The sequence below is a fragment of the Oxyura jamaicensis genome, chromosome 1, assembly GCF_011077185.1.
Source record: "Oxyura jamaicensis isolate SHBP4307 breed ruddy duck chromosome 1, BPBGC_Ojam_1.0, whole genome shotgun sequence".
In the NCBI taxonomy this organism is placed as follows: Eukaryota; Metazoa; Chordata; class Aves; order Anseriformes; family Anatidae; genus Oxyura; species Oxyura jamaicensis.
In genome coordinates, this window is record NC_048893.1 from 130,255,307 (window position 1) to 130,277,685 (window position 22,379).

Here is a 22,379-nt window from a genome sequence, read left to right on the forward strand (position 1 = left end):
AGAAAAAAAACACACCTTCTTATAGTTGCGACTGATTGTCACAAGCCACCACATCCTGTTCTGTGGTCCGTGTACAATACAGTTTATATCTGTTTAACTAAACTCATGTCTTACCACAGGATCTACTGTTTGCCGATAAGAAAGTGTCCCTGGCTTGTTCTATCGAACAGGGTTCAGGAGATGGTTATCTGGCACAAACCACAGCCATGATTGTAAGCAAGCTAACCACAGGATGGGATGGATGTTCACATGCCTTTACTTCAGACTGTACCTCAGTCAGACATAAATTACTAATAAAGATGTAACTAGTAATGAACTGCAGTGAGGTTGGGTTTCAACAGTACATGAAGGAACTGGTTTTCTGAAGAAAGAGCAAAATATAAGAAAAGCAAGAAAGATTTTGTTGTTGTTGTGATTAGACCTTTATGTTTCAGCTTTTCATATCAATGCAGATGGTAAAATGTTGGGCTGATTGCACACCTGTATTGCCAACATCAGCTCCACCTGTAAAATATGTCCAGTGGACCTTGCCTTTGGACCAGGCAATGTGCTAGATGTCATCCAAATATCTTTATTTAAATGTGATATACAAATCTAAATAAGGTACTGTTCCTGCTTGAAATGGATGGCTTGAGTGGGTCCTGAGCAATGTCTTATTTCTCTGCAGAGTTGCATATGGTACAACAGGACATAGAAACATGATATAAAGATATGAAATATTTTGTTGCCAGGACCTTTGCATCCTTGTTCTTTTGAGTGCCCGCCATCCTCATCACCACCTTTACAGATGTTTTTCATCACCCCTGCTTTTTAGTTAAACCTCAGATTTTGGACCTGGCATATCCCACCTTAAAAGGTGATTATAAGACCTATCCTGAACAGAATCTGCTTTTTCAATTTCAAATTCTATGATTATCCTTGTAGCCCTTCTCTGGACATTTTGGAAGCACAACACAGCCCAGAGAAAGCAGTCTAGGAGGTTTCTGGAGAAAGTGGAAGATAGCTTCCTGACGCAGCTGATTAGTGAGCCTACCAGGGGTGGTGCCCCGCTAGACCTTCTCTTCACAAACAGAGAAGGACTGGTGGAGGATGTGATTGTCGGGAGCTGTCTTGGGCAGAGTGACCACGAAATGGTGGAGTTCACTATTCTTGGCGAGGCCAGGAAGGGAACCAGTAAAACCACTGTACTGGACTTTCGGAGAGCTGACTTTGGGCTGCTCAGGACACTGGTTGGTAGAGTCCCTTGGGAGGCGGTTCTGAAGGGCAGAGGGGTCCAGGAAGGCTGGGCTCTCTTCAAGAGGCAAATCCTAATGGCGCAGGAGCGGTCTGTTCCCATGTGCCCAAAGATGAGCCAGCGGGGAAGAAGACCAGCCTGGCTGAACAGAGAACTGTGGCTTGAGCTTAGGAGAAAAAAGAGGGTTTATAATCTTTGGAAAAGTGGGCAGGCCACTAGGGAGGACTATAAGGATGTAGTGAGGCTGTGCAGGGACAAAATTAGGAAGGCCAAAGCTCATCTGGAGCTCAATCTGGCTACTGCCGTTAAAGATAACAAAAAACGCTTTTATAAATACATCAACACAAAAAGGAGGACAAAGGAGAATCTCCATCCTTTACTGGATGCAGGGGGAAACTTAGTTACAAGAGATGAGGAAAAGGTGAAGGTGCTTAACACCTTCTTTGCCTCAGTCTTTAGCGGCAATACCGGTTGTTCTCTGGATTCCCAGTACCCTGAGCTGATGGAAGGGGATGGGGAGCAGGATGTGGCCCTCACCATCCACGAAGAACTGGTTGGTGACCTGCTACGGCACTTGGATGTGCACAAGTCGATGGGGCCGGATGGGATCCACCCAAGGGTACTGAGAGAACTGGCAGAGGAGCTGGCCAAGCCACTATCCATCATTTATCAGCAGTCCTGGCTATCGGGGGAGGTCCCAGCTGACTGGCGGCTAGCGAATGTGACGCCCATCTACAAGAAGGGCCGGAGGGCTGACCCGGGGAACTACAGGCCTGTCAGTTTGACCTCAGTACCAGGGAAGCTCATGGAGCAGATCCCCTTGGGAGTCATCATGCGGCACTTGAAGGGCAAGCAGGCGATCAGGCCCAGTCAGCATGGGTTTATGGAAGGCAGGTCCTGCTTGACGAACCTGATCTCCTTCTATGACAAAGTGTCGCGCTGGGTGGACGAGGGAAAGGCTGTGGATGTGGTCTACCTTGACTTCAGCAAGGCTTTTGACACCGTCTCCCACAGCATTCTCCTCAAGAAACTGGCTGCTCTTGGCTTGGACTGGCGCACGCTTCGTTGGGTTAGAAACTGGCTGGATAGCCGGGCCCAAAGAGTTGTGGTAAATGGAGTCAAGTCCAGTTGGAGGCCAGTCACTAGTGGCGTCCCCCATGGCTCGGTGCTGGGGCCGGTCCTCTTTAACATCTTCATCAATGATCTGGACGAGGGCATTGAGTGCACCCTCAGTAAGTTTGCAGATGACACCAAGTTAGGTGCGAGTGTCAATCTGCTCAAGGGTAGGAAGGCTCTGCAGGAGGATCTGGATAGGCTGCACCGATGGGCTGGGGTCAACTGCATGAAGTTCAACAAGGCCAAGTGCCGGGTCCTGCACCTGGGGCGTAATAATCCCAAGCAGAGCTACAGGCTGGGAGATGAGTGGTTGGAGAGCTGCCAGGCAGAGAAGGACCTGGGAGTGATAGTGGACAGTCGGCTGAATATGAGCCAGCAGTGTGCTCAGGTGGCCAAGAAGGCCAACGGCATCCTGGCTTGTGTCAGAAATAGTGTGACCAGCAGGGCTAGGGAGGTGATCGTCCCCCTGTACTTGGCTCTGGTGAGGCCGTACCTCGAGTACTGTGTTCAGTTTTGGGCCCCTCGCTACAAGAAGGACATCGAGGTGCTTGAGCGGGTCCAAAGAAGGGTGACGAAGCTGGTGAGGGGCCTGGAGAACAAGTCCTACGAGGAGCGGCTGAAGGAGCTGGGCTTATTCAGCCTGGAGAAGAGGAGGCTCAGGGGCAACCTTATCGCTCTCTACAGATACCTTAAAGGAGGCTGTAGAGAGGTGGGGGTTGGCCTGTTCTCTGGTGACAGGACGAGGGGGAATGGGCTAAAGTTGCGCCAGAGGAGTTTTAGGTTAGATGTTAGGAAGAGCTTCTTTACTGAAAGGGTTGTGAGGCATTGGAACAGGCTGCCCAGGGAGGTGGTGGAGTCACCATCCCTGGAAGTCTTCAAAAGACGTTTAGATGTAGAGCTTAGGGATATGGTTTAGTGGGGACTGTTAGTGTTAGGTTAGAGGTTGGACTCGATGATCTTGAGGTCTCTTCCAACCTAGAAATTCTGTGATTCTGTGATTCTGTGATTCTGGACTAGCTCTAATAAAGGTCTCTCTTGTATTGCAGTACCCAGAGCTGAACACAGTACTCTATGTGGGGTCTCAAGAGAATGATTTGGATAGTTGTCTTACTAGCAATATCAGTAAGATACAAGTAAATATGTGATATGTAATATAAATGAAGATTATGTCCTCTAAAAATGTTTATCTGTTTGTTTTGCTGTCTTTCTGTCTCAGTGACAGAAATGTTGTAAATAAATAATATTACTTGTGTGCAAAATATGACTCTGCTACAGTAGTAGAATACATCAGTGCATTATTCCATTACATTTTGCAAGCAGAAAATTGAGCAACACTTTTAAAACCTGAGATTTTAAAAGGTTATAATTAGTTGTAAAACTCTCAGAATAAAATATGTTCATAAATAATTCAAAATTCCAAGTACTTATATAGAAAAAAAAATGAATTTTGAAGAGTATTTGGGGGGGGGGGGGGGGGGAGCTTTTTTTTGGTATTGAAATTTTTCTTCTGCATTCAAATATGATTCAATTTTTTGCCACCTGCAAATCTAAATATATCTCTACAGGATTTTTTTTTTTTTTTTCCTATCAAGTGAAGGAAAAATGTGCATGCTATTGTGTGATAGAAAGACGAAAATTATAGTTAAAATTCATCATATTGTTCTGCTATGTAATCCAGTATTTTTTTACAGTGGAGATGAATTTTTGGCTTCCTTGCGAAAGACAGATAATTAGCAGGAAAAAAAGAAAAAAATCCTAGAAAAATAACAGTGCTATCTCCATGTTCTAGAGACTCATTACAGAACAGAGATGTTCATCCTAAACTCAGTTATTTATAATACATGGAAATATTGATCCATTATTAGTGATACCTACTATTTATCAATTGTTTGTATAGTGTTATACATATATACTAATATGTAATATACATACTGGGGTTTTAGTCACAAAGTGTGCTTGTTACTTCCTCAGTTGTCCAATATATACCATATATTTGTTTGGATAGATGATAAGAGATGGATTATGAACTAGTTATGGAAAAAAATGCACCAATCCAGTTAACAACATTTAACCTTTTTGATATTGAGTTACTCTGGAAAGAATAGAGGGAGAGGGAGAGAGGGGAAGGGAGGTTAAAGGAGAGGAATAGAGGGGAAGGGAGGGGAGGGGAGGAAAATTTACTTTGTCAGAGAGAGGAAGCCTTCTGACAAATCAGTAAGAAAAAATATGCATAACTAATATCTGCAGTATATTAGTTCACTGAATAAATTTGTAATGTTAGGTATACCCTTGCATCTGTGGGTGAACAAACAAATTATTTCTCTGTTCTATTAAGTCCCTGTACATGTTTTTTTTTGTTTGTTTGTTTGTTTGTTTGTTTGTTTTTTTTTTTTTCAAGAAATCATATGTGATAATAAGATTTTCCACATGGCTGCCTTCTCTTTATGAACTCTGACTTTTGCTAGAATATTTTGTCCTTCCTCATGTGAGTAAAAACTTCAGAAGCCAGAAGTGAGTTACATTTTTAATAGTATCCCATATGATAAAGATTCCAAACCTCAGAGAAGATGGTGGGGAAAAATTGGATTAAACATTCACTTTACTTAAAAATTTATCTCTTTCTTCTGCACATGGCTTTGAAGGATATAAGACTGATATACAGAAATTGATATTTTTATTTAATGAAAATGCTTGCTTTGAAACAAAATATGTGGTATTATTTAGAATATTTTCTTTGAGCACTCATAATTTGTTGTCTTTTTTAAAAAAGTATTTAAATTAAGCTTTTCTGGTAGAAACAAAACAAAACAAAAAACTCTAACATTAAACTTTAGTTTTATGTACCTGTAGGAAAAAAAAAAAAAAAAGAAGCCTTATTTACCTTCACTCCACCAGAATGTAGTTCCATTTTTCTTCCTCATAAATTACCAGTAGAATGGGAAAAACAAAACAAAACAAAACAGAAAATAAAATTTTAATCATGGAAATGAACAGAAATTATTCCTAAAAGTACTATCGATTTTTGCATTTCTCATTGATAAAGTAAATTACTGGGAAAAAAAATGGTTCAAATGAAAATGTAATCTAAAGTAAAACAAAGCAGTGGAAAATCACATTAAAATTCCAGTTAGTGACTTCTTCAAGGAAGAGAGAGATTCCAAGAAACATTTTAGAGATCTACACCCTGCACACCATCTGAGAAAGTCACAGTGCTCAATTTGTGTGACTTAAAAGCTCACTATGGGGAATAATGGCAGGGTTATAATGGAAGATGACTTACCAATAATATTTAATTGAGGTTCAAACAGCAGACAGTTACTCTGATGGTTACTTTGAATACAGGAAACAAGGTGAATGAGGATGTATGAAGATTCATCATTAAAAAATACTCCCCTTTTCATTATGACAATAAATTAACTAACTAAATAAAAAGAACAAACCAAAATCAGAACATTGCATGTTTTCTCCTTTTTTCTATTCAGATCTTCTATTTTCTTTTGATTTACTTATTTTACTTGAAGGTAACAAGATATAAAAGAAAAATAATTTGGAACAGTTTTTTCTCTCCTGCTGCTTGTGCTCTCCTGGAATATTTCCAGTAAAAGTTTTCTCTCTTACTCTCATGCTAATTAATACATGAATTAATACATGGTAGAGCACAATATTGTGCAGTGTATATGCACATTAGCGCTACTAACGTTTTGCTACTTCTATCACTAATTAGCATGGGAGGATGAAAGGAGGTTTTTTCCACTAATGAATGTTCATACAGCACTTTGAACATGTAAGGCTCTATAGAAGCATGAAGTGTAATATTTCTGGTACTTTCCCTGAAGCTTTAAGTCCCCATTTGACTGGCTTCATCTTTTCTCCTGTGGCTAAAACTTTTAATTTACATATTGAATTTCAGTGGTATTAAATTATAAAATGGAAATATTCAGAACATGGAAAGATTAAAATTCAGATTGACAGGAGACACATATATAAAAAAGCAACAATGGGACTGATATGCTATTACACTTTTCCAGTTGATTTTTATTTGTTTCAAAGAGGTTTAAATTATTGCCTGGCCCTGAGCTTATATAATTTGGTGATACTTTTCTAATATCAAGTTAAAATGATGAACTCAGCTTGTATAGATTAAAAGCTGTGCTACATTGCAGGTGCCCTTGTGGACTTTTTATTGGGGAAAAATAATAATAATAATAATAATTATTATTATTTCTGCAGAAAACAAATTTTTTAAAACTCAAAAGTAATTAGATTTTTTGCTGCTCAACTGAAGACATTTCATGTTCCAGAGAATGCTGAGCACTTTTCTTATGCAGAAATATACTGTGCTTTTCTCACATTGGACACAAAAAGGTAGTTGTATATATATAAATTGCTTAGTTTCTTTCTCTTCTGCAGACTGTAGTAGCTGTCTCAAAGGATTGTGTTTCTTTATTAAGTTTGTTCTGTTTTTCTCTGGCTGAAGTGAGAATTTAGGCTCTGTATATAGTTTCTTTTCCAAATCAATAAAAGAATGGTGGATGCTAAAACTTAGATACAGTTCCTTAAAATGTAATAGCAGCGACATCATAAAAGGAAAGTTGGGTCTGTGATAGCCCAGAAGCTTAAACAAGCAGTTATCTGTCTGAGAAGAAAATATCACAGAGACTGCATTTCAACAAAACATAGTTAAGTAAATAAGTTCAGTCTCTGTTCTTTTCCATGTATTTTTTATTGCAAAATAAGGAAAATTGAGCTCAAAAAATGAGCTCAAATTTCATTTAAAAAATAGAAATAAGTGAAAAAAATTCAAACCACAGTCAAAAGTAAACTAGCTAATCAAATTATTTCATTTCTCTGGCAGAAAATAAAAGAGGCAGCATCAACAACATTTTCTGGGACAAAATAATAATATTAACTCTCCTGAACTAACAAGATCAGCTGAGTTTTCTTATTGTGCAGCTAAGCTGATATTGGGAAGTTTTGTTGCTCAGTTCCTATTCACTTCAGTATAAGCAATACACTGATAAACTGTTTCCAACAGGTGGATATGGCATATTCTTTTTCTGTGACCATGAAGCTCTGATCTCCTGCTTTATTTTGGTGCATATTTCTAGGTGCCCTGTCTTCTGCTGTTCTCCTGCATTTGGAAGAACCTTTTTTTTATTATTATCATTAATTTTTTTTTTTTTCCCCTTCTGATACTGTATTGTCTTGGTCCTTTCATCAAGGAAAACTCAAGTATAATTTCTAATTTCTTCTCTCTCTGCATCTTCTTCCTGTATCTTTATCATGACTTATGTTTTAATACAGAATTGTATTCTCTTCTAAAGCTTCTTTGTTTCTTTCCTGAACATGGACTTCAGCTTCCGTTGGTAACTTTCTGACCACAGGACATTTTGGCCACATCGTAACTCATCCTCGAGTAATATTTCAAAATCTTTCACACTTCTGTTTTTATAGGGGTATTATTTTTCATTTTTTTCTAAAACTTTTGCACTGAATCCTGTATTATCTAGATTAAGATTCACTGCTTCTAATATTACAAAATCATAGTTTACCGATTCATTCTTTCTGCTAAAACCTGTAACCCTGATCAATAAATGTTGTAACTAGTAGTTTCTGCCTTCACAGAATCACAGAATCACAGAATAGTCTAGGTTGAAAGAGACCTCCAAGATCACCGAGTCCAACCTCTGACCTAATGCGAACAAGTCCTCCACTAAACCATATCCCTAAGCTCTACATCTAAAAGTCTTTTAAAGACCTCCAGGGATGGTGAGTCAACCACTTCCCTGGGCAGCCTATTCCAGTGACTAACAACCCGTTCAGTAAAGAAGTGCTTCATAATATCCAACCTAAACCTCCCCTGGCACAATTTTAGCCCATTCCCCCTCATCCTGTCACCAGGCACGTGGGAGAATAGACCAACCGCCACTTCGCTACAGCCTCCTTTCAGGTACCTGTAGAGTGTGATAAGGTCACCCGTGAGCCTCCTCTTCTCCAGGCTAAACAGTCCCAGCTCCCTCAGCCGCTCCTCGTAAGACTTGTTCTCCAGACCCTTCACCAGCTTTGTAGCCCTTCTCTGGACTCGCTCAAGCACCTCGATGTCCTTCTTGTAGCGAGGGGCCCAAAACTGAACACAGTACTCGAGGTGCGGTCTCACCAGAGCCGAGAACAGGGGGACAATCACTTCCCTGGACCTGCTGGCCACACTGTTTCTTATGCAAGCCAGGATGCTGTTGGCCTTCTTGGCCACCTGAGCACACTGCTGGCTCATATTCAGCTGACTGTCAACCAATACTCCCAGGTCCTTCTCTGCCAGGCAGCTTTCTAATCACACATCTCCCAGCCTGTAGCGCTGTTTGGGGTTGTTGTGCCCCAGGTGCAGGACCCGGCACTTGGCCTTGTTGAACTTCATACCACTGGCCTCAGCCCATCAGTCCAGCCTATCCAGATCTTCCTGCGGCTCTGCAGGAAGCCTACCCTCGAGCAGATCGACACACGCACCTAACTTGGTGTCGTCTGCAAACTTGCTGAGGGTGCACTCGTTCCCCTCGTCCAGATCATCGACGAAGATGTTAAAGAGGACTGGCCCCAGTACTGAGCCCTGGGGGATTCCTCTAGTGACCCGGGCCTCCACCTGGGTTTGACTCCATTCACCACAACTCTCTGGGCCCGGCCATCCAGCCAGCTCTTAACCCAACAAAGTGTACGCCAGTCCAAGTCATGAGCAGCCAGTTTCCTGAGGAGAATGCTGTGGGGAACGGTGTCAAAAGCCTTACTGAAGTCAAGGTAGACCACGTCCACAGCCTTTCCCTCATCCACTAAGCGTGTCACCTTGTCATAGAAGGAGATCAGGTTCGTCAAGCAGGACCTGCCCTTCATAAACCCATGCTGACTAGGCCTGATCGCCCGCTTGCCCTGCAAGTGCTGCATGATGACACCCAAGATAATCTGCTCCATGAGCTTCCCTGGCACTGAGGTCAAACTGACAGGCCTGTAGTTCCCTGGGTCTGCCCTCTGGCCCTTCTTGTAGATGGGTGTCACGTTTGCTAGCCGCCAGTTGACTGGAACCTCCCCTGATAGCCAAGACTGCCAATAAATGATGGAAAGTGGCTTGGCCAGCTCTTCTGCCAGTTCTCTCAGTACCCTCGGCTGGATCTCATCCAGCCCCATCGACTTGCGTGCATGCAAATGCTGTAGCAGGTCACCAACCATTTCCTCGTGGATTGTGGGGGCCACATTCTGCTCCCCATCCCCTTCCACTAACTCAGGGTATTGGGCGTCCAGAGAACAACTGGTTTTGCTGCTATAGACTGAGGCAAAGAAGGCGTTAAGCACCTCAGCTTTTTCCTCATCTCTGGTTACTAAGTTTCCCCCCACATCCAGTAAAGGGTGGAGATTCTCCTTAGTCCTCCTTTTTGTACTGATGTATTTATAAAAACATTTTTTGTTATCTTTAACAGCAGTAGCCAGATTGAGCTCCAGATGAGCTCTGGCCTTTCTGATTTTGTCCCTGCACCGCCTCGCAACATCCTTGTAGTCCCCCTGAGTGGCTCGCCCTCTTTTCCAAAGATTATAAACCCTCTTTTTTCTCCTAAGCTTGAGCCACAACTCTCTGTTCAGCCAGGCCAGTCTTCTTCCGCGCCGGCTCATCTTTGGGCACGTGGGGACAGACCACTCCTGAGCCATTAAGATTTCTTTCTTGAAGAGCACCCAGTCTTATTGTGCTCCTCTGTCCTTTAGAACCACCTCCCAAGGGATTCTGCCAACCAGTGTCCTGAACAGCTCAAAGTCAGTCCTCTGGAAGTCCAAGACAGCGGTTTTACTGGTCCCCTTCCTGACTTTGCCAAGTATTGAGAACTCTACCATTTTGTGGTCACTCTGCCCAAGACAGCCCCCTGCCAGCACATCTCCCACCAGTCCTTCTCTGTTAGTGAACAGAAGGTCTAGCGGGGCACCTCCCCTGGTAGGCTTTATTTTAGTATTTTTTATTTAGAATCTTTCTGTGTTTTAGTGATTACCCATAGTAGAAACCTGGATTACAACACTGGCTTCATTAATACTACATTATCAAGAACAGGTGAGTAAAACAGGAGGAATTTTCTATAAGCCTAATAGCTTCCAGATTATTCGTAAACTGGATGCGATGTTTCTATCCTGAAAAATCATAATGGGCTTGTGGAAAATAAACCTTAAACCTAAAAGTAAATGTTATCAGCTAAGTACAAATCTTCTAAAAAAGTTAAAACAAAACGATGTAGAAAAAAAAAAAAAAAGTAAAAGACCTTTTTTTTTTTTTTTTTTTTTTTTTGAGAAGACAAAAATACAGCCAGTTTCTGACAGAAGCTGGTATGTCTTCTTTTAAAGCTTGAAATTATACTGTTTCTGCAGCCCATTAAACAGACTGTTCTGACTTTTAACTATCCATATAGTTAGAAGTGTGTTTTCTGATCTATTCAAAATTTCCATTGCTGGAAATTAAGTTTAATACTTCATGTGCGGCACGCATGGGACATAAAAAACTATTGATCTCTCATTAATAGCAACCTTTTATATTGGAAGATTCAATTGCTGTCTTCTCTAAAGTAACCAAAGGCAAAATACCTGTCCTCACATCTGCATTTCCAATTTTATTTTTTAATGATTTTGATGGTCTCATTTCAATTCTTTCTAACTAGTCTATTTTTTTCCTAAATGTTGTGAAATGAATGTGTAATACTCAGCAGAGGCCTTTCCATTGCAACTAGTGCTCATTAGCTACCTCTTGATGCAATTTTGCTCTCCTTTGCTTGGCTGCCTACTAAGTTCTGTCCATTTTGTGTTACCAGTAATGTAAGGACTTTACAACTGGTGACTGTGGCAAACTGCAGAGATAATTTTGCATTCTGAGGTTGTCTTCCAAAGGCCTGAGTTCCCTGCCTGATCAATGTCACTTTAACGTTTTGTCATCACTTTATTCCACTGTCCTGATTTTTAATGAAAATACTGAACACTACGAAGCCTAGAAAATAAAGTACATCCATAGTTCTTCAGTAGCTAGTTTCTGTTCTGCAACTTTTTGTAGTAGAATACTTGTTTTTATTTATTTATTTTTTCTCCTTGCTTATGAGAACACTATAATTGTAACAAAAACCACACAACTTGAAGCTTTACTGCTTCTTTCTTTCCCCTTAACATAGAAGTGCATTAAATTAATATAGACTACTTAGAAAATGACTGTTTAATAGGATATCAATGTGGATCCTCCTCAAGGCACCTTCTCCAGGCATCCAAGGTGTCACCTGGCCTGCATGAATTCTGAGACAATCCATAACATTCAGTGCGTGCTATAGGTTTTCCTTATATCCTCACTGCTATGTTAAACAAAAGCCAACAACGAACTTAGTTCACAATCTTTTCTTCTGCAATACCTAAGGAGGAGAAAATTTTTATTTCCAGCATAAATAATACACTTGGAAATCATTAGCATTATTGCAATACTAGGTTGATAGTACAATGTAGTGTACTATGATAGTAATAGGTTGACTTATACAATGAGTATAAAGAAAAGGACAGGGGCCTATTCAGCCTGGAGAAGAGGAGGCTGAGGGGGGACCTCATCATGGTCTACAACTTCCTCGTGAGGGGGAGTGGAGAGGCAGGAGACCTTTTCTCCACAAACACCAGTGACAGGACCCACAGGAAAGGGGTTAAGCTGAGGCAGGGGAAGTTTAGGCTTGACGTCAGGAGGAGGTTCTTCACCGAGAGGTTGGTTGCGCACTGGAACAGGCTCCCAAGTGAAGTAGTCACTTCACCAAGCCTGTCTGAATTCAAGAAGAGATTGGACTGTGCACTTAGTCACATGGTCTAAACTTTTGGGTAGACCTGTGTGGTACCAGGATTTGGACTTCATGATCCTTATGGTCCCTTCCAACCTAGTATATTCTATGATTCTATGACATTTTTTGGAGGGAAGAAGTACCTTAAACTACATACTAAAATAAGGTGTTGGATAGAGAGATGTTATTTCCATCTTCCATTCAGACTTTTCTAAGGACTGATTTCTGTATGATAGGCCTCTGCAACTAGCTCAAAAGCTTCCCTGGATCATACTTGATATGTAAGCAGAAACTGGATACCACTTAGTTTTCTTAGGATACTCCTACGGTGTATTCAAGGACTTCTGAAGTAATTTGTGAGATATAACTCTTTGCTATGAATACCTTTTTAGGTTCCCACTCCATTAAGCAATGGGAATAAGTCTGGATCACCAAGGTGCCCTTAGAACCCTTCCTTATCAGGAAGGGTTATATATATATTTTGTCTGTCTCATCATCATACTCTTGAATAAGATGCTGAATAGCTTGGCAAATAGCTTCTACCTAGCTAGTACCTTTTATCACAGTTTCTGACATACCAAACAACCACACAGTAGTAAAGCAGAATCTGGCTTTCAGATGATAGTAAATGAAATGTACTTTAATATCAGTTCATGGCTAGAGGTAACATTTAAAGAAGTTCCTTGTGTCAGGTCCACTCCAGGCAGGTTTCAAATAAACTCTAAAAGGTACCTTGTTGGATAAATACTTTTTTATGACTGCATTTAAGTTAGTCACCTGGGACAAATCTTTTTACAATAATAAATATGGATTTATTTGCTGATTGTACAGGTAGTAAATGATTTACCTGTCTTGGGGATACACTGATTTAGAAGTTGCCTAGCAAAGCTAAAGAAAGGCAGAAAGTAAACCAATGTAGACCATAAAAACATATAAATCAAATATCTAGAGATCCATTCGCTATGACTGGAAAACAAACAAATAAAAAACAACAACAACAAAAACCAAATATGTTTGAATTAGAGAAAGCACCTTTCCATAGACACTGAGATGGAGCATAAATAACTGCAAAAATGCAAAATAATGCTGAATCAGAATATTCACCATTAGCAACCAAATATGAAAGAAAGACTGGTTTATTTGTCAGAGATTATGAAGGCTGCTGATTGGTCTGGTGCCTGACTGAGATCAGCACATAGCTGACAAGGAGTTAATTGAAACTAAATCCAGGTAAGACAGAGGTTAGGCCTGCAGGCAGAATAAAGCCCCTAGGGAGCTTTCCATCATATTTGCTTCTTCATCTGAAGACATGTTGCACAAATCATCAAAACAGCCTTTAGTTTCTAGGAACCCCTCTGAACCTAGACATATAAACAGCAACCTATACTCAAACACCAGGACTAAGAGACTTTTCATTGTTTTTTTGGTGATGAAATGACCTTAATTGTATATATCTTGCTTAGCTCATGAATTAATTATCATGATGAAGATTACTGAAGCCTGAACACTGTAAGTACCTACACCCACTGTTTTGCTCTTGACACTAACTCTTGATAGAAGGAACACTGAGTCACATTTAATGTTTCATCTAGTGTTTTCCAGCCTCTGACTGAGCAAGGCCTGGGTTACTCTGACCTTCAGAATTTAACTACCTAACTACATGAGAAAGGCAGTGAGTCATCATATTTTTGGAACTTAGAATAAAATAATGGAATTCACTACCTGAAGAAACTGAGAAGGACCATACTTTCTAGTCCAAATGTAAAGCCTATTGGTTTGAACTTTCCAATGGTAAAACAGGTTAAAGAGATATCAGTATTTAATAAAATGGATCTAAAAATGTCAGATTTAAAATATGTCAAACATTTAAAGGAAAATACTGGATTTTATTTTTTTCTCTATGAAACAGGAATGGTGACTCTGGTGATATAAGTTACATTTGTGACTTTTTTTCAGTAAGTCTTAATGAGAATTAAAGAGAAAAAAAGGGCCAATTCAGGTTGACTGCAAACTTTGTTTCTTGATCATCAGCTAATTTTAAAGGTAGCGTTGTATATCTATTATGTATTTATTTATTTATTTATTTATTTATTTATTTATTTATTTTTCCCAGGCATTTCTAGCACCATCAAAAGTTTAGATCTAAGTTTTAATGTTATAGATCCCACACTAGTCTAGAAATATGGAGCTGATTTCCCTTTCCAATTTCAACCAAATAGATAGCTTTTAAAATGGGATATTGGAGACACAGTACAAATCCTACATTTCTGCCTCAGTTTGTCAAGCCTTCTGCTTCCTTGCAGCAATTACCAGCTGGTCTGCAAGAAATATTGAATTCTTTGCATATCTTACTTTGAAACTGATTTACTTCATATAAAATAGTTTACACACTAATGCTAAAAGAAATCATTGAGACAAGGAGAAAAATTGGTCAAAAGACTTGTTCTGAATTAGGTGAGGAGGAAAGATGAGACTAGATTTCCTAATTAGATGTCTTAGGGATGCCTCTGTTCATCAAAATCTTTTCATTTCTACACAAATGAAAAACAGTGTTTTGGAACTACCAGAATGAACTATTGATTTTTTATTTTTATTTTTATTTATTATTTTTTTTTTTCTGTTTTATTTTATTGTTATCCAAGACTATTCCTTGAATTCTTCATAACCATCAGAATTTCACCTTTTCAAGTGTAAAAAGCTCTGTCAGCAACTAATTACCTGATGACTCTACTCCAGGACTTACTCCAGGACTTACGATTCTCAGTTCTAGTAGTTCTTCAGAGACATCTTCTGAGATGAGGACTTCTGAAATGTTACCTGAACTTTTTATTTATTTATTTATTTATTTATTTATTTATTTATTTATTTATTTATTTATTTTTATTTTTATTTTTTTCTGTGGGAGGTAAATTAGCACTTCTGGTATCATGAAGCTGTGATCAGAAAAAGACAGCAAGGTTTTGTTTCACTCATTTTCCTGCCATTTTTCCCCTGTGAAGAACATAAGATCATAATGAATAAGTGGCCAATTTTCATTTTACTTAAAAAAACATTGCCCAGATCATTAAGTATCTTTTTTTTTAGAGGCTCTAGTAACCTAAAATAGTTATGGCTAGATCTGAATTTTATTTATTACCTTTCTACACCTGCAGCAGAGTTATTAAGGAAGGAATATCTCCCAAGGCCACCAACATCTGTTTTCACATATGATGTGAGGCCATAAGGGAATGGGAGGAGAGCTTGTGGTCATATTTTCAGAAACCTGAAGAAGTTAATGGACAAAGGAAGAAATGTCAATTTCCCAAGTGGAAAGGGGGCAAAAAGAAATTCTTTTAACTTTATCCTCACTGGAACCTGAAGAAGTCTGGAAATGCTTGTGAATAAAACACTGCTCTTGCCCCCAGAAAATGCAGAGCGCTGTGTGCTGTGGGAAGCATGCCCGGGACATGAAGGCCCCATTGCTTATTTAGCCATAAATAGTCAATTAATATTTTTGGCAGCAATGTGGAAGTTGTTCCCTTTTGTTAGACTTTTTAACCAACCTTCAGGCAGAAATATATATATTTTTTTTTTTAAAAAAAAAAGGCTGAGCCATTGCTAGAGACTAAAACTCCAGCTTTTCAGGAAGGAAGAATGCCCTGATATGAAAGTGTCACTGAATGTCAACAGCTTCACGAAGCAGAATTTTCTTAAAACATTTTGTATATAATAGTGTTGTAGAGGTTCCCTTTAACCTCACTCTCTAACTATTGCAGGAGTTGATGTTCAGGTCATCTGTTTCTATCTCAGTTTCTCTGAATCAGTGACCCACAAACATCGTACCTCCTCCAGGGTAAAAAATGCATGAATTTTCTCTTTAATGCATATCCTCAGGGTGCATGCTTATTTTAAGTCTCTAAGCTGGCTATCAACATTAGTAAAGATTGCTATATCTTACACCAAAAAAAAAAAAAAAAAAAAAAAAGGAATTGGACATTAAGACTTCATTATCCTGACACAGCAAATTGTCCTATTTGCTATTTTGCTTTAAAGAGTATAATCACGTGGAAGTGAATACATACAGATAATAAATGCAGCTCTAGTATTATTTCAATTTATTGGGAAGGTAAAGTTTTATTTAATGCTCTGGAAACACCCACAACAGACCCCTAAATTTGAAAGGTTTGGTGCTGTTCCTGTGTTTAAATAATTTACGTTGATTTCACACTATCAAGCATCCAAACCATTCTGTGATTTTTGTTTTAAATTCCCACTTTAGTTTATGAATTACCCTCCCTGTTTTAATTTCCTTAATATCCTATGGTACTAGGAAGCATGCCAAATCAATTCCTAGTCAATTTTAGATGTTCTGCCTTGGAACTTATGATTTTCTGACATTATCATTCTATTTAGCAAGTCTATTCTTTCATTCACCAAATCATTCCTTTGAGTCATCATATCAAGTATATAACTGCAGCGAACAATCATCAAAGAATTTTGTTCAGTGCTTAAAGATGACTGTCTTTAGAGAGTTATATGTCCCCAGGTCCTGTCATTTTCAGGAGAGACTGCTGCTGTTTCAAAGTCACTGATTTGTTCTTTCAGCCTGACTTAATTCATATGGAGACAATCACATTTATTTATTTATTTATTTATTTATTTATTTATTTATTTATTTTTTTTTTTTTCCCCAGGGACAAAATAAAACCAGGGGAAAGAAAATGTCCAAATGCCTATAAAGTCAAGTAGCACAAAAAATTCATTTTGTTTTGATGCTAAGAAAAGTATCATGCTAAGTCAACTGAAATACAAGATTTACTGAAGATTTTCTGCCATCTCAAGGTAGATAGCAATGATCTATTTTTGAACTTAGACCTTGTCTAGTTTATATTTGTTCACATTAAAGATCACAAGTAACTTACACATACACACTTTGGTTGCCAGAATTTAATATCTGAGAGTGCTTTTTAATACATCATTAACAACTGAATGATGCCTGGTCAAATTTGCCACTCCTCCACTCCTTCTTCTGGTATTGTCTGTCTCTTTAAACCAATATATGTGCATCCAGTTTTGAAGCAAAGAGTTCCTCAATTTGTGATTGTCAATACTGCAAATAATTTTTAACAGAGAAAATTATCTCACCATACCATATGCTGAGGAAGGGGTAAAAAGCCCAGAAACAAAGAAGGACCTATCAGGTAGGTAGTATCATTATCAGATAGTTAGCAACCCAAGGGCTTTCTTCACTGTAATTCAACCAGTTCACAGTTTAAAAAACAAACAACCAAACAAAATAGATTCCTAGAGGAGTTTTAAACTTCCAGGATTCATGGAGGACATCTGGTGATTTAGGATTATTTTCAGACTTCCTTGGAGATCAGCATTTCTTTCTGGTCCATATCCTTTCTGGAAACTTATGCATCCCATGACTTTATTAGTGTATAGCAACTCCTAAACCTTTCCCTGCCTTCTACAATGATTCATAACGTGGTTTAGCTATAGGTTGGCCAGCAGTTCCTGAATCTCTTTAAGGAGTGCTCTGTTAAAATACAAGATTTAAATGAAACATTTTAGCAATTTGCGAGTTTCTGTCCCATCTGAATTCTTCAACGCATATATTGGAATCAGTATTCAGAATAGAGTAGAAAAAAAGAATGATTATAATTTTTTTATCAAAGGACAAGCCTTTCTTTTAAGCAAGCAAAGCCCCTAAACCTGTGGATCTGTCAGAAAATAAGGTTCATTGGTTTCTTTATTGCCTGGAAACTGCCAGGAGATCTTCAAACAAATAGCAATACATATAAAAAATGACCTCTCTGTTCTCTTTACCTAACTAGAAGGACACAATGTCCAGGAGTATGGTTTAATATCAGACTATACATTAAAAAGTTTTGTATTTGAGTAGTAAGGGAGTTGCTTTGAAATAAAAGATCGTGTCTTAATTGCAAAACCAAGTAGAATGATAGTGACTTTTAAAACATTATGAATAAACAGCTATTCCATTTGTCAAGCTGAGTGCTGTTTATGACAAATGGAAGTCATAATGGAAGTCATCAAGTATATTTCTGAAACATTTAAGGGCATATTATATCAAAGGTATCAGACATCAGATACTTCAAAGGACATGGAAATTTCCTATGCTCCCAGATGAAATCCAGAATACACTGAAATGCATATCTGAAGAAAGAAAGAAATTTAAGGGAAATACTATTGTCAGTCCAGGTCTTTAAAGGCATTTTGGCTTTGCAATGCCCAGTTCCTGGGTGCCTTGTTGTGCAAGGTACATACTGTAGCCAAGACTTTTCAGAAGGTGACTGAAGAGGGACCTGCTTTAGGCTAGGCAGGTTTACTGAGCTGTAGGAAAGAACAGGCCTTTCATAGCATAGAATCAGAACCACAGAATCATAGAATGGTTTCAAGTGGAAGGGACTTTAAAGATCATCCAATTCCAGCCCCCTGACATGGGCAGGGACACCTTCCTCTAGACCAGGTTGCTCAAAGCCCCATCCAACCTGGCCTTGAACACTTCCAGGGGTAGGGCATTTACAGCTTCTCTGGGCTGCCTGTTCCAGGGCCTCACCACCCTCAGAGCAAATAATTTATTCCTTATATCTAATTTAAATCTACCCTCTTTTAGTTTAAAGCCATTACCCCCTTGTCCCACCACTACACTCCCTGATAAAGAGTCCCTATCCTGCTTTCTTGTACGTCCCCTTTAGATACTGGAAAGCCACTCTGAGGTCTCTCTAGAGCCTTCTCTTCCTCAGGCTGAACAACCCCAACTCTTTCAGCCTGTCTTCATGGGAGAGGTGCCCTGGTACTCCATGGGCTGTAGGGGGAAAACTGCTTCACCATGGTCCTCTCCACAGGCCACACGGGAAATTCTGCTCCAGAACCTGAAGCACCTCATGCCCTCCTTCTGCACTGACCTTGGTATCTGCAAGGCTGTTTTTCACTCCTCACTCTCCCAGATGCTGTTGTGCAGATGTTTTTTCCCTTTCTTAACTCTGCTCTCACAGAGGCACAAACAACATCACCTACTGGCTTGGCTCTGGGCAGTTTCAGGACCTTTTGGAGCTGGCTGAAACTGGCCCTTATCGAACACAGGGCAGCTCCTGGATTCTTCTTAGAGAGGCCACCCCTGCAGCCCCCCACTACCAAAACCTTGCCATGTAGACCCAATACAGCAGCCCAGGATACAGTTGGTTTCTGAGCTGCAAACACGCATTGCTGGCTCATATTGAGCTTCTCATCAAGTGACATCCCCAAATCCTTCTCATCAGGGCTGCTCTCCATCCAGCTAGTATTTGTACTGGGGATTGGCCTAGCCCAGGTGCAGGACCTTACCCTTGGTCTTGTAGAACTCTCCTGCTGAACCATGACCTTTCTCCAGACTCTAGGCATCCATCACTGACGCTGGCATCAAACTGGGATGAACGAGATGGGTTGAACTTCCTCTTCCATGGCAACTCTAGTTTAAAGCCCTTTTTACCAGCTTGGCAAGCCTATGACCAAAGATGCTCTTCCCCTTCTCTGACAGAAGGACCCTAGCAGTCCCCAGCAGACCAGGTTTCTCAAAGCAAGTACCATGGTCTAAGTAACTGAACCCCTGCTTGACCCCTTCCCTTTGACTGGGAGGACTGATGAAAAAACTATCTGCACTCCTGAGTCTTTTACTGCTGCTCCCAGAGCTCTGTAATATCTCTTGATACTGCTCAGACTGCTCCTGGCTGCATCATGTGAAACAACAGATGTGGATAATAGTTGTTAGACTTTACAAGGCTTTGTAGTCTCTTCATGACATCCCTGATGCGGGCCTCCAGTAAGCAGCAGACTTCTCTTGGGAGTGGAGCAGGTCAGTAGACGGGTGCCTCTGTACCTCTCAGAAGAGAGTCACCTACCACTATCACCCATTGCCTTTTCTTAGTTGGACTGGTTGTTGTGCAGGGAGCAGACTGGGCTGTCTTACTCAGCACCCCTGCCCCCTGAAATAGGTCTTCTTTTTAGTCGGTAGAGGGGTGAAGCTGTTCTGTAAGGGTACCTCAGGCTTTGGGGGAAGACTCTTCCTCCTGGTGTTCCTTGCTGTTGCCAGCTTCCACTCTCTGGTGCTATTGGTCCCCCTCCATTCTGTGAGTGCTGATGAGGGAGTTTTGGGCTGTTTTTCTGTGGGTGCCCTGCAGACTGTGCTATATGTCTAGCTCCTGTTAGGCAGGAATCTTTCCTTGTTTTTACAATTATATGGCTGTGTTTTCTTCTAAGCTCCAAAACAGTACATAGACTATTACAGATATTTAACTTTTTCTGTGGTAACACAATTGGCTGTTCAGCAGTCCTTTAGGATGGTTCTGTCTTGAGATGTACTCAATACCTGCTATTGATTTAGGCCACTCCAGCAAAAGTGCTTTGGAGGATTCTCTATGCTTCATGTTGAGCTGATCTCTAAGCAGCTTATTGACGCTGAATGCAGTACTGACTTTGCAAATGTCTGCCAGCAGAAACATGACTCTAAGCAGAAGCAGGTGGCACAGATTACAGGCAGTGTAGTAGAAACTTGATACTTGGGCATATACCTGAGTACATCTGAAACTGTAGACCACAGGTAATATTTTTCTACCTAGGTGCTTTTTGACACTTCTAGTCATTTGAGTGAGATTGTTGTTGCCTCATTCAGTGAATATCTTGATTTAAATCATTTATTCAGGGGAAAAACCAATACTTTATAGAGGAAGCAGCTGCTTGTCTAACAGCCAGTTCTGCCTTTATTGTAAAGGCTTGACCATTCATGAAATATATATGCAGTAGGTCAAAATGGTCAAAACAATTTATTATGCCAAGAGAGCTCTTTTAATGTCATACATGACATAACTCAAAACTAACCAAACAAAAAGCAAGATGTTTTCAAAATTGGCTGCTAAGCTTCAGTGACAGCTATCCAAAGAAAAGGAAACTCATTGTGGTTCTATGGTTCTTGATGTTAGCACAAGGCTCGTTATCCCTGAAGCCCAGGCCATGGATACCTAGCTCCACATTCAGAATGGAGTTCAAAATTAAAGTTTATAAAAATTTTGTGCCAAAATGCTCTTTACAGTGAAAAATGGTGGAAAGATATATTTGGTTGTCAGTGATTTCTTTAAAACTTTTGGTTTCACACTTCAATACCTAAGAAGTAAGGGGTTATAACAGATACTTTTCCATATACTCTAAGAGAAGCCTATAACTTTCTGCCTTTTAGAAATATGTTTCAGAAATATGCAAAAATCCCACTTGAAGACCAAGCTTTTCTCTGTCGGTTCAAGACTAAGAAGTTTTCTGTCTTTTCTTCCACATGAGGGTTTGTAGACATACAAACTCTCTATAGGTGAATTGTTCCCATAAGCTATCCTCCAATCTCATTTGGAGATCAAACACCTGCTTCCAGTTATTCTCTTTCCCCCAGCCTGAGTTCACTTGGGTTTGTTTTGATCTCTCTAAAGAACTTTGTTAGACTTATTACTCAGGACACAGCTAGATCTATACTTCCAGCAGTAATTTAGTCTTAGATTACTACTGCAATATCATGCTCAGGTACTTAGTCAAATACAAAACTATGAATTAAGCTCATGGACTATATAAGACAACGGGAGATGACCCCATCACAGGCTGTGCTCTCTCTGAGAGGACAGCCTCCCAGGGCCTGCACAGGGTGGGCAGTGCTGATGATGAGATCCTCAGCAGTTCCAGGCATGGCAAGTGATGAGCTAGGGCTTGGGGCAGCCTTAGACTTTAGCTTGGGACAAAAGGAGGTGTCTGTCTGAGGGTTCATCCAATGAGATAAGCTACCTGCAGAGCAGAGCCAAGGTCCTTTCAGGAGGCAGGGTTATAGACAGGGCTGGAGACCACCATGCCAGCCACACAGCTGAGTCAGGACTGACAGTCCAGGACTGGGCTGTAACAGCTTTTGGTCCTGTGGGAAGAGGGAGGGGACCAGAAGAGGCTGGGCAGGGGCAGTGGGGCCTGGTAGCACTCTCAGGGCCCTGATGATATATCTATAAGAATACATGTACAAGGTCCATAAATGCATAAGTATACGTGCTTTATGAGGTAGAGACCTAGATATGACACTCAAATAAATCAGTAAACGCACTAGGGAGTCAATTAAACTGACTACTGAGAAACACCGTGGACAAAGTCTGATTACTCTGGTAACTAGATGTGGAGCAGAGAGAGAAGTCTTTCTGGCTGTATAACAGTAT

At 40.1% G+C, this 22,379-nt stretch overlaps 1 long non-coding RNA gene across 3 annotated transcripts in view; it reads left to right on the forward strand.

Moving 5' to 3' along the window:
• The window catches only part of LOC118155732, a 26,023-nt gene extending 7,324 nt beyond the window's left edge, over positions 1-18,699 (forward strand). Inside the window, exon 3 of one of the 3 annotated variants that reach the window (XR_004745999.1) lies at positions 18,686-18,699. This is a non-coding gene — a long non-coding RNA (uncharacterized LOC118155732). Of the gene's footprint in view, positions 1-4,768; positions 4,780-5,525; positions 5,537-18,685 lie in introns of those variants that run through there. The other 2 variants (XR_004746004.1, XR_004745994.1) reach the window with 2 other exon arrangements.
• The last annotated feature ends 3,680 nt before the right edge of the window (positions 18,700-22,379 follow it).